We start from the raw sequence: 14,156 nt of genomic DNA, 5'->3' as shown, positions 1-14,156 counted from the left end.
CTCCACAAGATCTCACGTGGTTTCGGATGAGACCTCTCTCTGAATGGACACAATCTTGCTGAAAATTGGCACCAATTGTGGCAGCACTTCTCCGCCAATGGTGGAAACAGTGGGGCAGTTGGGGCACCCTGGAGAGCTTCTGCCACCTGAAGCAGAGGCCTCATCCTGCCTAATGGTTGTGGCGGCTCTGGTTCCACTTAGTGGAATATCACCCACACTTTTTTCCTTGGCCATGCGCAAGCAAAGAACATGGAAAGTTGCCTTCAGTCTTTTCCACACTGGAGTCTATTGTGGATTTGAAGCTGCTTCTGTTTCTTGTGTGTATTGTTGTTTTTGCAGCATTCACATGGCATCCTCCTCACCCAAAAGGCAGTCTGTGCTTGCCTACTATTAAATTTGGATTTTTGCAATACATGGACAATCTGATAAGGGGGAAAAACTCAATATAAAAGCACATTACCTGATTGTGTATGACCTGAGCTGCATTGTGTGGGCAGGTTTTTTAAGGTATATGGTAGCAGCTGGGCGCCATCTATCACAACACCCCATATTTCCATTTTGTTTCTAAAGGAAGGGATGCAGCCTGCCTTTTCCCACTGGTTGTTGCTGAAGGGAGGTGAGCAGTATTTTTATTTTTAATAGCTCTTTTGCACAGAACTGCTCTTGCACAAAACAAATATATTAAAAATAAAAATAACACCCACCCCTAAAAATACAGGAGGCAGGAGAGGACAAAGGAAGTAAAGGAAGTGGCAATATTTCCTGTGAGCAATGGTAAATTATTCCCTGCCTTGTGGAAACACAAATTTTCAAAGTGCTTTTTTGTGGCAAATTTGGTATATCAAAATAACTTGTATTTCAAAATAAAATAAAATAAAATAAAATAAACGGGTACACACACACACACACACACACACACACACACACACACACACGTGCATGCCCACACCAGAACTTAGGTCTCCTGTCTTGGGATTATTATTACCGTATTTTTCGCTCTATAACACGCACCCGACCATAACACGCACGTAGTTTTTAGAGGAGGAAAACAAGAAAAAAAATATTCTAAATGAAACAGTGGATGTATGATTTTTGTGGTTCATGCTGTGGCCACAGACATGTGATCTGATGGTGAATTTGGGGTGACCCAGTGCAAAAATCCTGAGGATCCATGTGGATCCGTGCTTTGTAACCACATTTTAAGTGGGAAGGGAAGGAAAAGCACTCAAGGGACAAGGAACACGCGTGGGGTGGGTGGAGAAGGATGCTGCTAATAATGCAGGAGAGGGGTTTAAGGGGAGAAGAAGCATGTGTGGGGTGCGTGGAGAAGGTGCTGCTAATAATGAAGAAGAGGGGTATAAGGGGAGAAGGCTCCTCTCCTCTCCCACTTTGCTCCTTTAAAGCAAGCAGGCTCTGCTTTTCTCCCTCCTCCCCACTCATCCCCGGCTTAGTGAGCTGAAAACCTTTGCTGCTATGTAGCAAGCTGAGTGGGGAGGAGAGAGGGACAGAGAGCCTGCTTGCTTTAAAGGAACCAACCGGACAGGAGCCGCTTACACTCGTGTAAGCGGCTCCTCTCCTCTCCCGCTTTGCTCCTTTAAAGAAGCAGGCTCTCTGTCCCTCTCTCCTCCCCACTCTGCGGCTCTTCTCCCGCTTTGCTGTTTCAAAGCAAGCCACGGAGGAGGGAAGGAAGGGGAACCATGGATCCTCTGCTCACGACTGCAGCAGATCCCCCCCGCCACCCGTAGGCATTCCCTCCATAACACGCACAGACATTTCCCCTTACTTTCTAGGAGGAAAAAAGTGAGTGTTATGGTGCAAAAAATACAGTATTTTATCTGCTCTTTTGTGTAAATATGGTAGACTGAAAAACTTGTATTTCAAAAATACCCTTTTAAAAAAGTATTGCCCATAATGGACCTCAAACTTCTGTAACTTATGTTGGGCTGGCAAGTGCTAACTGAGGAGAGGGGCAGCAACACACAGTGCAGATGCACCCCACAAAGTATACTTGATAGATTTCAGAGGCATAAACTTGAAAATACACATAGAATCAATGATGCCTGCAGAGCCCAAGACAGAGTCAGACTGTTGGTCTACCCAGCTCAGAACTGTCTACTTTGACTGGCAGTGGCTCTTTAAGGCGGGGGTTTCCCCCTCCTGCCTGGTGCTGCTGGGATTGACCCTGATTCTCAATTACAGTGCTCCTTCCTCTTTCTTTTCGAATGAGGTGTGGATCATGGCTGCACAGCTCTCCTGGGAATTCATTAAAGCCTAACAGTAGTCGTGTCAATTTTATAGTTCAAGACGTCACCGTATTTCATGGAAAAGCCCTTGGCATTCTCCCTGTACCTTGGACCACTCCGTTTTCCTCCTTCAAAAGGGCAACAGCCTTGGCATGTGCTGCATTTCAGCCACTGGGTGGCGCAGCCTACTGCATCATTGCATAGTGCAATAGCTCCCCCACCCCTCTCATTTTTGTGTCTAAGCTTGGCTGCTATAATGTAGAAGAGAGAGTTTTGTTACAGAAAGTATTATGAGGAACTAGGAGTCGAAACCGTCATGTAGTGCCCAGATAACCCACCTGTGGCAAACGTGTCAGCAGAAGAATGGGCAGTGGGGGTTAGTGAGCACACCTGTTGGCCTCTTCTGCAATGTGATGCTCTATGGATCCTGGTTCTGTAGCCTAGAAGGACACTGCTCTTTCATTGGGGCAATTTGTTCAGCATTTAGTTAGATATATCACCTCTCCTTCTGATAAACCTGCACAGGGCTTTCTTTCAGCCAGAACTCACTGGAACTCAGGTGGGTGCCATTGCCATTATAAGAGAACAAGTGAGGTGTTCATGGTGAGTTCCAGCTCCTCTTTTTCTGGAAAAATAGCACTGTCGAGAGGAGCTATGTCTCCAAACGTAAAATTAGCAGGGAAATAAGTTGGGTGTGATATAACTAATGATATAACTAATGGGCCTTTGTGACTTTGCCTGACACATCCCTGCTGGTTTGGGGATATAGCTCTCTGTGTATGTGTTTGCACATGCATGCCCTAGCACACTGAGCACAAGAATTCTCACAGTCTGCTATGCCAGTGGATATGACTGTGGTGTTTGAGTGTGTATTGTGTTGGGAGCAGGCAGGGGTGTCAACTTGAATAAAAAATTGGGGAAGACCCGCCCCGCATAATCGACCACATGATACAGTGTATGCATACCATTTTAATGACTATGGCTATCATAGGGGTGGGGTGGACCCCTCATATATTTTAGGGGGGGTGGAAGACCCCTCAGATCCTAGGAGTTGGCTTCTCTGGAAGCAGGGATGTGCAACTATCAGTTTCTGCTTCTCTTAAATTCCGTTCTCTACATTTCTACATCAATTTACCTTTTGTTTTATGTCCCCATGAAAAGTCATCAGTGAACTTATCCTAATAAACACTCCCCCCCCCCAAGCAATTTCCCTTATTCAATGCACTTTTGTATTATTTTTCCCCACTAAAAATGCATTTTTGTACACATGGCTGCACTGCAAAATTCATAGACATGTGAATTTCCAAGGGCGGCTGTGCTTCGGTTCATGTACAGTTTTGGGAAATTGATTCACCTTTAAATGCAAACTGCACAGAACTTCTCCCATCCCTCCTCACCACCTGTGGGTGGTGTCAGGCTTCCGTATCTGCAAGTAGAAAAGCCACATGGCATTATTCTGAGTTCTCTTGTGGGAGTCCGTGCTGTAGACACAGCCTTGGGAAATGAGCCCAGAGTGGATTGCTTTTCAAACAGTCTGGGCTACACCTGTATTTTGCCCAACTTCACCACTGTTGTACTTTCCTACTCAGTTGTTAATACAAAAAAAAAGACAAAGTTAATCAATGTGTTAAAAACACATACACCACAATGCAATTTCTTTCAATGAATCCTTCACTGATGAGCTCCTAATGAGACTGACCTTTAGAAGCCAATTAGCCTCGGTAAAACAGCATAATCACATTTAAATAATGCTTTTTCTTTATCCAAACGAAGCTCTTTGTCATTATGCAAGTTTAAAGAGCACAAGCTACCTAATTGTTCCACACATGGAGGTCTGTTACCCTCCTGGGCTGAGTAAGCCACTAGGTGGTCACAGCAAAATGAAATCAGAGAGGACAGATGCCGAGTCTGATTGGAGACAGGTTTCTTAAGTTAATTTTGATCTGCTCTGGTTCCACTCTCTAAATAGATGTTTCCGCAAGGTGGGAAAGAGACTTTTTTTAAAAATAATAATATTTATTAGTTTTCCAACAAATTGAACACAACACTACAAAAAACCAAAAAGGAAAAAACATACAATAATACAATACAATACAAAAAAACAAAACAAAAAACTGCAAAACACTAACATACAACTAACAAAACAAAACAAAAACCATTTAAAACACAGTCCAATTTCAATATCTTATCTTTCTTTCACTAATTTCCACGACCTCCTCACACCTCCCTTTTTGTATTCCACTTCTATTAATTGTTTCAGCAATTCCTTTCCATCTTCCTCTGTTTTCTATCCTATAATTGTCTCAACACATTCTAACCTTATTTTTCCCTTTAATGCTCTAATAATCTATTTATACTTAATTCCTTATAACATTTCTACTAAAGCCATATACAGTGGTGCCTCGCAAGACGAAATTAATTCGTTCCGCGAGTTTTTTTGTCTTGCGATTTTTTTCGTCTTGCGAAGCACGGTGTCGGGAAAGTTTTGGAAAAGCTTCAAAAATCACCAAAGTCTTCAAAAACCTCAAAAAAGGGGGGTGCTTGGGAGGGAGGGAGAGGCGGGTGTGGGGCGTGGGGGGAGGTGGGATCTGTTCGGCTCGCTTTGCTCCGACCCTTTGCACTACAGTCGGCGCCGTCTTGCTGCTGCTGCTGCTGTCGCAGCGGTAGTCAAAACTCCTACCGGCCTAAAAGTTGTCTGGTGCAAAATCCCTTCTGCAGCAGCAGCCCGAAAGAAAGCGAGAGCACCAGCCAGCTAGCCGCCCGCCGCGGGCAGGAGGGAGTGGATGCCTATTGCCCCTGTTGCTGCTGCAGCCGGCCAGGCAGCCAGAAGCACGCGAGCAGAGAGGGGTGCATCCAGCCCGTTGGAGAGGAGCGCGGGGGCGCGTCCCTGGTGGCTCCCGAGCTGACCTTGCCTGGCCCGACGCCTTCCGCGCTGCCAAAGGGCGACTCACCTGCTGCCTGCGCTGCGCCGGGACTAACTTGAGCGGGGCAAGGAGAACACACACTCACGCGCACACACACCGAGAGGCAAACTTGCCGCAGCCGTCGACATCGCGGGGTTGGAAAGCGCGGAGATGCAGGTAGGGGGCGCCCCTTGCAGGGCAAGCGCCGGAGGGCCCGGGCAGGTGCTCTTGTCGCCGCCAGGGTGTGGGGGGGGGGAGAAGGAAGGAGCCCCGTCCGAAGAGCCCCGGAGCCTGGCCTCCCTAACTGGGAGTTGTGGGGAGGGAAGTGTGCGCGCCTTGCTATTTTTCGCCGAAACGAAGCTCCCTCTCCCTCAGAACCCGCCTTCACGCGTTCTTGCCCCTACGGAGACGCACACCGCGTGCTATGAGTTGCTCCTCGAAGTCAAGTCGCAACTGTATTAATGGTTTTAAAAAAAAGGAAACAAACTTGCAAGACGTTTCCATCTTGCGAAGCAAGCCCATAGGGAAAATCGTCTTGCAAAGCAACTCAAAAACGGGAAACCCTTTCGTCTTGCGAGTTTTCCGTCTTGCGAGGCATTCGTCTTGCGAGGTACCACTGTAACTTCATTCCACCATCTTTCTAACATTCATTAATTTTACAGTATTTCTGTAAATAGACTTTAAACTTTTTCCAGTCTTCTTCCACCGACTCTTCTCCCTGGTCTCGGATTCTGCCAGTAATTTCCGCCAATTCCATGTAGTCCATCAACTTCATCTGCCATTCTTCCCTGGTGGGTAAATCTTGTGTCTTCCAATATTTCGCGATAAGTATTCTTGCTGCTGTTGTTGCATACATAAAAAAAGTTCTATCCTTCTTTAACACCAATTGGCCGACCATGCCCAGGAGAAAGGCCTCTGGTTTCTTAAGGAAGGTATATTTAAATACCTTTTTCATTTCATTATAAATCATCTCCCAGAATGCCTTAATCCTTGGGCACGTCCACCAAAGGTGAAAGAATGTACCTTCAGTCTCATTACATTTCCAACATTTATTATCGGGCAAATGGTAGATTTTTTGAAGCTTAACTGGTGTCATGTACCACCTATAAATCATTTTCATTAAATTTTCTCTTAAGGCATTACATGCCGTAAATTTCATACCTGTGGTCCATAACCGTTCCCAGTCAGCCATCATTATGTTATGTCCAACATCTTGTGCCCATTTAATCATAGCTGATTTCACCGTTTCTTCCTGAGTGTTCCATTTCAACAGCAAGTTATACATTCTTGACAAATTCTTATTTTTTGGATCTAACAATTCTGTTTCCAATTTTGATTTTTCCACCTGGAACCCAACTTTTTTGTCCAATTTGTATGCCTCCATTATTTGATAATAATGGAGCCAATCTCGCACTTTGTTTTTCAATTTTTCAAAGCTCTGCAATTTTATTCTCTCTCCATCTTGTTCCAGAATTTACCAATATTTCGGCCATTTGGCCTCCATATTGAGTTTTTTCTGTGCCTTCGCTTCCATTGGTGACAACCATCTTGGGGTTTCCCCCCCTAACAAATCCTTATATCTTATCCAAACATTAAACAATGCTTTTCTAACAATATGATTTTTAAATGCTTTATGTGCTTTTACCTTATCATACCACAAATATGCATGCCATCCGAATACATTGTTAAAACCTTCTAAATCCAACACTTCAGTATTTTCAAGAAGCAGCCATTCTCTCAGCCAACAAAAGGCAGCTGATTCATAATAAAGTTTAAGGTCCGGCAGGGCAAATCCACCTCTTTCTTTAGCATCCGTTAATATCTTAAATTTTATTCGAGGCTTCTTGCCCTGCCAAACAAATCTAGAAATATCCTTCTGCCACTTCTTGAAACAATCCATCTTATCCAAAATTTGCAATGTTTGGAACAAAAATAACATCCTTGGCAGCACATTCATTTTTATCACAGCAATTCGGCCTAACAATGATAACTTAAAATTTGTCCATACTCCTAAATCCTTTTTCACTTCTGTCCAACATTTTTTCATAATTATCCTTGAATAAGTTCAATTTTTTAGCAGTCATGTTAACCCCTAAGTATTTCACTTTTTTAACCAATGTTAGTCCTGTCTCCTCCTGAAACTTCTCTCTCTCATTCATAGTTAAATTTTTCTCTAGAACCTTGGTTTTCATCTTATTCAACTTAAAACCTGCAACCTGTCCAAATTCTTGAATCAGTTCCAATACCCTTTTAGTACTAGGTTCTGGCTCCTGTAAAGTCAATACTAAATCATCAGCAAATGCTTTCAATTTATACTGTTTAGCTCCCACCTGAATACCTTTAACCTCTTGGTCCTTTCTAATCATATTTAGCAAAACCTCTAGGACCGATATAAAAAGCAATGGAGAAATTGGGCAACCTTGTCGTGTCCCTTTTTCAATCTTAAACTCTTCTGTCATCACATTATTCACGATTAATTTTGCCTTTTGTTCTGAAAAAATTGCACTTATACCATTTTCAAAACCTTGTCCTACCCCCATCCCCTGTAAATTCTTCTTCATAAAACTCCAATCAATATTGTCAAATGCTTTGTCTGCATCCACAAATATCAAAACTGCTTTAGTATTGATATTCACTTGTAGTTTTTCTAGAATATTAATTTTATTCCTCGTATTGTCAGACAGATGTCTGCCCGGGAGAAAGCCCACTTGGTCTGTATGAATTTCTTCTGCTAACACCTTTATTAATCTTTTAGCCAAAATATCTGCGAAAATTTTATAATCCACATTAAGCAGCGATATAGGGCGGTAGTTCTTGAGCTGTGTCTTTTCAGTCTCTGTTTTCAGTATAAGTGTAATGTAGGCTTCCTTCCACGACTCTGGTGCCTGTCTTCCTTCCAATATTTCATTGCAGACTTCCTTCAATGGTTGTATTAACCATTCTTTCAAAGATCTGTAATATCTTGATGTCAAACCATCTGGTCCTAGAGATTTGCCTAATTGCATGTTTTGGATGGCCCCCTCCACCTCCAGTGGGAAAAAGACTTGGTCAGATCCGGCTCGTTGCCAAATTAAAAAAAGATTTGTCCTTAGCATCTTCGTACTGGGCAAGGGATGGGGAATCTGTGGTCCTCCAGGTGTTGATGGGTGCAGCTTACAGCATCCCTGGCTGCTGCCCAGGCTGGGAAGGGGGGTCCAAACAGGGCTGGAGCCCACAAGCATTTGGAGAGCCATGAGTTAGTCAGTGCTGCTCTACAGAGAACACTCACTGTCAGTGTTGGTTAGTCGGGTGAGCAATTTTAGGCACTCCCCCCAAAAAAGGTGAAAAAAGCTCAACAACTCTGGGGGCAATCTCCCCCCCCCCAAAAAAAGATTAACAACTCTTGGCAATCTCCCCCCCCCCATTTTCTTAATTTGGAGTCCCCAGAAAGAGGGGGTGTCTTATACATGGGGGCGTGTTATACAGGGAAAAATACGGTATTTTAAATAAAAGGCTGCATCTTCAGGGCTTAGTTCCACCGAGTACTGAATGCTCTTATCTGCACACGTGAATCAAGAGCACGAAGAGTCCAGTTTTTGCTCACAGTTAAGCTTACTTTGTTACTTCTACCTTTAACCACGATACCCCCACCCTCAGGGTGTGTTGTAGATGCTTATTATCTGTCTTTTAATGATTAAAGATTGTTCATATCCTGAAGGAGCGTCTCCACTCCCATCGTTCAACCCGGACATTGAGATCCGGCGCCGAGGGCCTTCTGGCGGTTCCCTCACTGCGAGAAACGAAGTTACAGGGAACCAGGCAGAGGGCCTTCTCGGTAGTGGCGCCCGCCCTGTGGAACGCCCTCCCTTCAGATGTCAAAGAAATAAATAACTATCTAACATTTAGAAGACGTCTGAAGGCAGCCCTGTTTAGGGGAGTTTTTAATGACTGATGTTTTAATGTACTTTGTTGGAAGCCACCCAGAGTGGCTGGGGAAACCCAACCAGGTGGGCGGGGTATAAATATTGTTGTTGTTGTTGTTGTTATATCCTGATGTTGCAGATAAGAGAGCCAACAGGGTGTAGTGATTAAAGTGGAGGGCTGTAGCTAGGGGGTGGGGTTGTGGGCCCCCGCCAGGGTTGCAGGCGACTGGGTGGCGCAAAATCGGCTAAAAATATGTCCATAAATATAAATATTGATTATCGCCTCATAAGAAATGGTTTTAAATAGAGGGTGAATTGAATGGGTGGAAGGGACGGTTGGAGGAGAGGCAGAAAGAAGAGCTAATTTGTCTGTGGTTAGGGGGTGCAATCTGGATGGTTCTGCCAGGGATGCAAGATCACCTAGCTACAGCTCTGTTAAAGCATCAGACTAGGACCATGCAGATCAGGGTTCAAATCCCTACTCGTCCATGGAACTGACTGGGTGACCTTGAGCCAATCACTATCTCTTACTGTAACCTACCTTACAGGGTACCTGGGAGGATGAAATGAGGTGGAGAAACATGTGCTTCACCTTGAACTCCATGGAGGAAAGGTGGCTTATAAAATGTAAGGAACAAATGATAATGCACAAAATCTTAACATCACTATCAGTGAATACTTGGCCAGCTCAGACTAATCTCTGTGGAAAGGGTCATGGCTCATATGGCCTAGAAAGTGTCCTCAGCTGATTTTAAAGGTCACAGAGAGGGCCATGGTCTCTGGGGATGTCATTCTGAATGCTGAAATACACTCCAGCGTTATTATTTTATTCTGGATTTCCCAACACATTCTGAAATGGTGGATCCACCCAGTCCTGCCATTCATCCATATTTTAACTAAGCTTAGAGAGCATAGCTTGCCCCAAGTCATCTGTGGAATTCAAGCCTTTGAACCCAGGTCTGTTGGAATCAGGAATACAGGAACCCATGCTGAGTTAGGCCGTGGGTCCATATAGCTTAATATTGTCTACACTGACCAGTAGCAGCTTTGTAGGGTTTCACACAGGGTTCACAGCCTGACCTGGGACCTGCTGCAATACTCTTGCTAGTAGGTCACACCATTTATGCTTTTCCAGGCCACGTGTTACATTGGCATTGGGTTACTTGCTCATTCCTTGACCATCCTCAAGACTCACACTAGACCACATCTGCCTTCACCTCAGCTTTTGCCCAAACAACCTGAGCATCTTGTGGATACCTCCAGGTCCTGCATAGCTGTTTCTTTCCCACTTGAGCCAGAGACTCAGGGACAAGAAGAATGGTTGTTCCTGCTAAGGCCTCCAACACATTCTGCTAACAGTTTGGGGGACAAAGAGCCAGGGTGGCGTTCTTTGAGAAATCTTCCCAAGCATGATGGCAGGAGAAAAGCAGGTCCTTCTGTCTTCTGCTTCCTCCTTTCATGGCTATAAGGAAACAAGGAAATTTGACCCTAAAGGCTGAAGCAACAAGGGCGCAATGAAAGAGATGGAGGTGGCGTGAGGCTGCCATAGTGCCCATTGCATCCGAAAAGAATGATGCAACAGCAGTCAAGTCCCATCCTGTTTCCTTCCTCCAGCTGGGATAGTGCAGAAAAATCTGAAACTTGAAGCAGGCACACAGAGGAAGGTGACTCATTTGAATGGGGTGTATTAATACTTAATAAATGTGTCATCCATAATAAATAAGAACTAGCCCACCCACAAGGGCACCAACTGCTCATGAATACCAACGGGAAGCAAAAACAATCCCAGAGGAGCTGATCTGATGGTGCCCTTTCAGGGGAGGAAAGAAAGCTGATGGCTCTAACATTGTAACTGTACAGAAAATAATTAGCGGAGAAACAAAAGATGCACACACTTCTAACCACTGTTCTAGGCTTCCCAACAAACACCCCACCGCCACCGCCAAGTCTAGGAAACCTGTGTTTCTATCTGAAAAGTGGCACCTTGGTAAAGTGATTCATGATCTGGTCATGTCCAGACTAGACTACGTAGGCTACCTTTAAAAGACGGTTCAGAAATCTCAGGTGGTCCAGAGACCTATTGGAGCAGCCAGTCATGTAAATTCTCATTTCTCCACAGCACTTAAAAGTGTTTAACTGGACTGTGTGCAGCAAATTTTCCCTCCATATATTTTACAAGTATTATGTATTCCTCACTACAGCATGTTTCTTTATTATCTCTGTGTGCACATTCCCCCCAGAACTCCAAATACAAAGGCACAGTGGCAGTTTAATCTCTGTTTGCCAATCACTGAAGACCTGACAGGCTTTTCCAGAGGGAACTGTGCGCATTGAACTATAGCTCCTGCTACAACAGTACTGAGATTTTCATAGGAAGACAAGAAAGCAGTTTATCTGATGGTTCTGAGCTTCTCCAAAGAATAATAAGGGAGTAACTCCTCCCCGCAATCTTGTGATGCAACAGAATCTTAAGTATGGAAGAAATTTAATACAGAGGTGAAGGAACTTCCTTATCTGTATTCCTCCTGCAGTCCTTCAGATCTTAGTTCCCCCTACTTCACACACATAGTAAACCCATCTTTTGCTGAACATGTTCTCTCTCTTTCGGATCTTCTGGTTTTGCCTCTCTTGCTTTGTAATTTCCCTGCCTCATCAGTGGAGCCACCTGAAAAAGATACAGCAGGGATCAGCAAAGCAGATTCTGAGAGAGAGCTCTTTCTCAAACATTTGTTTAGTCGTTTAGTCGTGTCCGACTCTTCGTGACCCCATGGACCAGAGCACACCAGGCACTCCTGTCTTCCACTGCCTCCCGCAGTTTTGTCAAACTCATGCTGGTAGCTTCGAGAACACTGTCCAACCATCTCATCCTCTGTCGTCCCCTTCTCCTTGTACCCTCCATCTTTCCCAACATCAGGGGCTTTTCCAGGGAGTCTTCTCTTCTCATGAGGTGGCCAAAGTATTGGAGCCTCAGCTTCACGATCCGTCCTTCCAGTGAGCACTCAGGGCTGATTTCCTTAAGAATGGAGAGGTTTGATCTTCTTGCAGTCCATGGGACTCCCAAGAGTCTCCTTCAGCACCATAATTCAAAAGCATTAATTCTTCGGCAATCAGCCTTCTTTATGGTCCACCTCTTTCCCAAACTGAAACATTTTAATATTTCATGTTTGCACCAAATCCTAAATATATTTACTCAGAGGAAAGTAAAAAAAAAAGATTTCCAGAAGATATACATAAAAGTAAGTACATTAAGGGCAGGAGCCTTACTTAAAAGCTGTTTTGGGTGGGATTTGCCCAGAAAAGTGGCATATAAATATGTTTTGGATTGAGCTGTAGTGCTTCAGTGCTGTCAGAAATGTCTCTGACCTCCACAAATTGAGCCACTGAATCAGCTGGCATACCAGGGTTCTGCCTAAGCCACTTTTCTCCCTCTGTATTTTTTGCTCCTTACACCAGCAGCGCTCCACTGGCACAGGGGTGTCCCTTTGTTAGGGTCTATTCCTCAAGCACTACCACTGTTCTACCACATCGGGTTCTGCAAGCATAAGAGCAGTGAAGGGCTGGAATGAAGAAAATGGAGAAGACAATTGCTCCAGATAAGAAACAAGAACCAATAGATGGAAATTGTAGATAATCGGATTTCTGCTAAATGTTAGCAGAAACGTAAGAGATGTTTGACAGCTCTTCCTGTCTCAGGAGGTAGAAGTTCCTCCTTCATTGGAGGTACATATTTGAGCAGAGACAGTGTCTGCCAAGAATGCTCTACTTTCAGATCCTGCATTGTGCTGTGGGTTGGACTACCTCACCTCCAAGGTCCATTCCAGAACTATGATTCTATGACAGGAGTGAGTCTGACCCCATTCAGCAGGCGTAACTCAGGAAAAGAATCAGCCCACCAGCCGCTCATTATCACCACTGCCTCATGGCGACGAACTGTGATTGTGTTCCTCACGCTGACAACAATGCTTTTGTGAAACAAACTCATTCCAGATACATTCATCTGGTCCACAGCTTTTGTCCCTTCCCGTGTCCCCTGCTGCTGACAGAGTGTCTAAACATTTAATCATCCTGCCTTCTCCGGCAAAATATATGACTTGTCTAAGAGCAGGACTGATGCATCTCTGTGTTGTCAGCAGCGGGGAGGAAGTCAATTGCGCTAGCTATTTGTCGGGAGGCTTCCTGTTCAGGGAACGTACCTGCTAACAATAGCAAGCTTGCCTCAAAACGTAATGCACGTATGTGATCCTCCGGCATTGGGCACCTCTGGGCACCTCTCTGAATACTGCTTTCAGTTAAACCTTCTGCGTTTGTGGCAGTTGTTTTCTTCAGTTCAACTGAACTTACTGGCCTGTTCTCTGAAAGAGGCCCACACATATCTGACCCTATTTGTGTAGGTCACTTTCACACCAGTGCCAATTTAGCAGCTGCTGGGTGTGTGTGGTAAGCAATCCCACTGCCTCCTCATATACTTAGTGAACCTGTGAAGGGAATCATGATCTGAAGGACGACAGGCCTGGCCCTACCATGAGACAGGCAGCAACCTCGGGTGACAGGTACTGAGGGGCAGGAAGTGGACAGGCCTCTGTGGGCCCCCTAAGCTAACCTGATGCCCTAAAAAAGTCCCAAGACACTCTTTGGACTTGGGTACACAGCACAAAAATTGCTGCATTGTTAAAGAGACCACTTTTATTTTATTTTATTTTTGTAAAAGAGCGAAAGCAAGCTGACTAGGGAAACACACTGAGCAAGGGAGTGGGAGAGGTAGGGGAATCTTTCGTTTTGAAGGTGAGGTCTAGCATACCCTCCAACATTTCTCCAGTGAAAATAGGGACGTCCCATTCCATAATGATAATTTTACTATTTACAGTAAATAAGTTGGCAGCTTCCAACTTATATAAAAACATAATAAAACATGAAAAAACTTCCCCATATAGGATTGCCTTCACACAGCTCAGGGGGTCAGATAACTCCATACCCTCCAACATTTCTCCAATGAAAATAGGGACATCCTAAGGAAAAGTGGGACATTCTAGGAACAAATCAGAAACCGGGACAGCTTCTCTAAATCAGCACTCCTCACATTGATTTGGGGGAAGAATGTTTAAATAAAT

At 44.5% G+C, this 14,156-nt stretch overlaps 1 long non-coding RNA gene across 1 annotated transcript; it reads right to left on the bottom strand.

Moving 5' to 3' along the window:
* Positions 1-11,244: 11,244 nt before the first annotated feature.
* On the bottom strand, positions 11,245-13,652 carry LOC308582975. The gene is made up of 2 exons (XR_014005979.1): positions 13,242-13,652; positions 11,245-11,713 (listed from the first exon to the last, which is right to left on the bottom strand). It is a non-coding gene; the product is annotated as an uncharacterized lncRNA (long non-coding RNA).
* Between the last annotated feature and the right edge of the window lie 504 nt (positions 13,653-14,156).

The sequence above is a fragment of the Podarcis bocagei genome, assembly GCF_964188305.1.
Source record: "Podarcis bocagei genome assembly, chromosome: 1".
NCBI classification, from domain to species: domain Eukaryota; kingdom Metazoa; phylum Chordata; class Lepidosauria; order Squamata; family Lacertidae; genus Podarcis; species Podarcis bocagei.
This window is presented reverse-complemented; position numbering and strand designations above follow the sequence as displayed.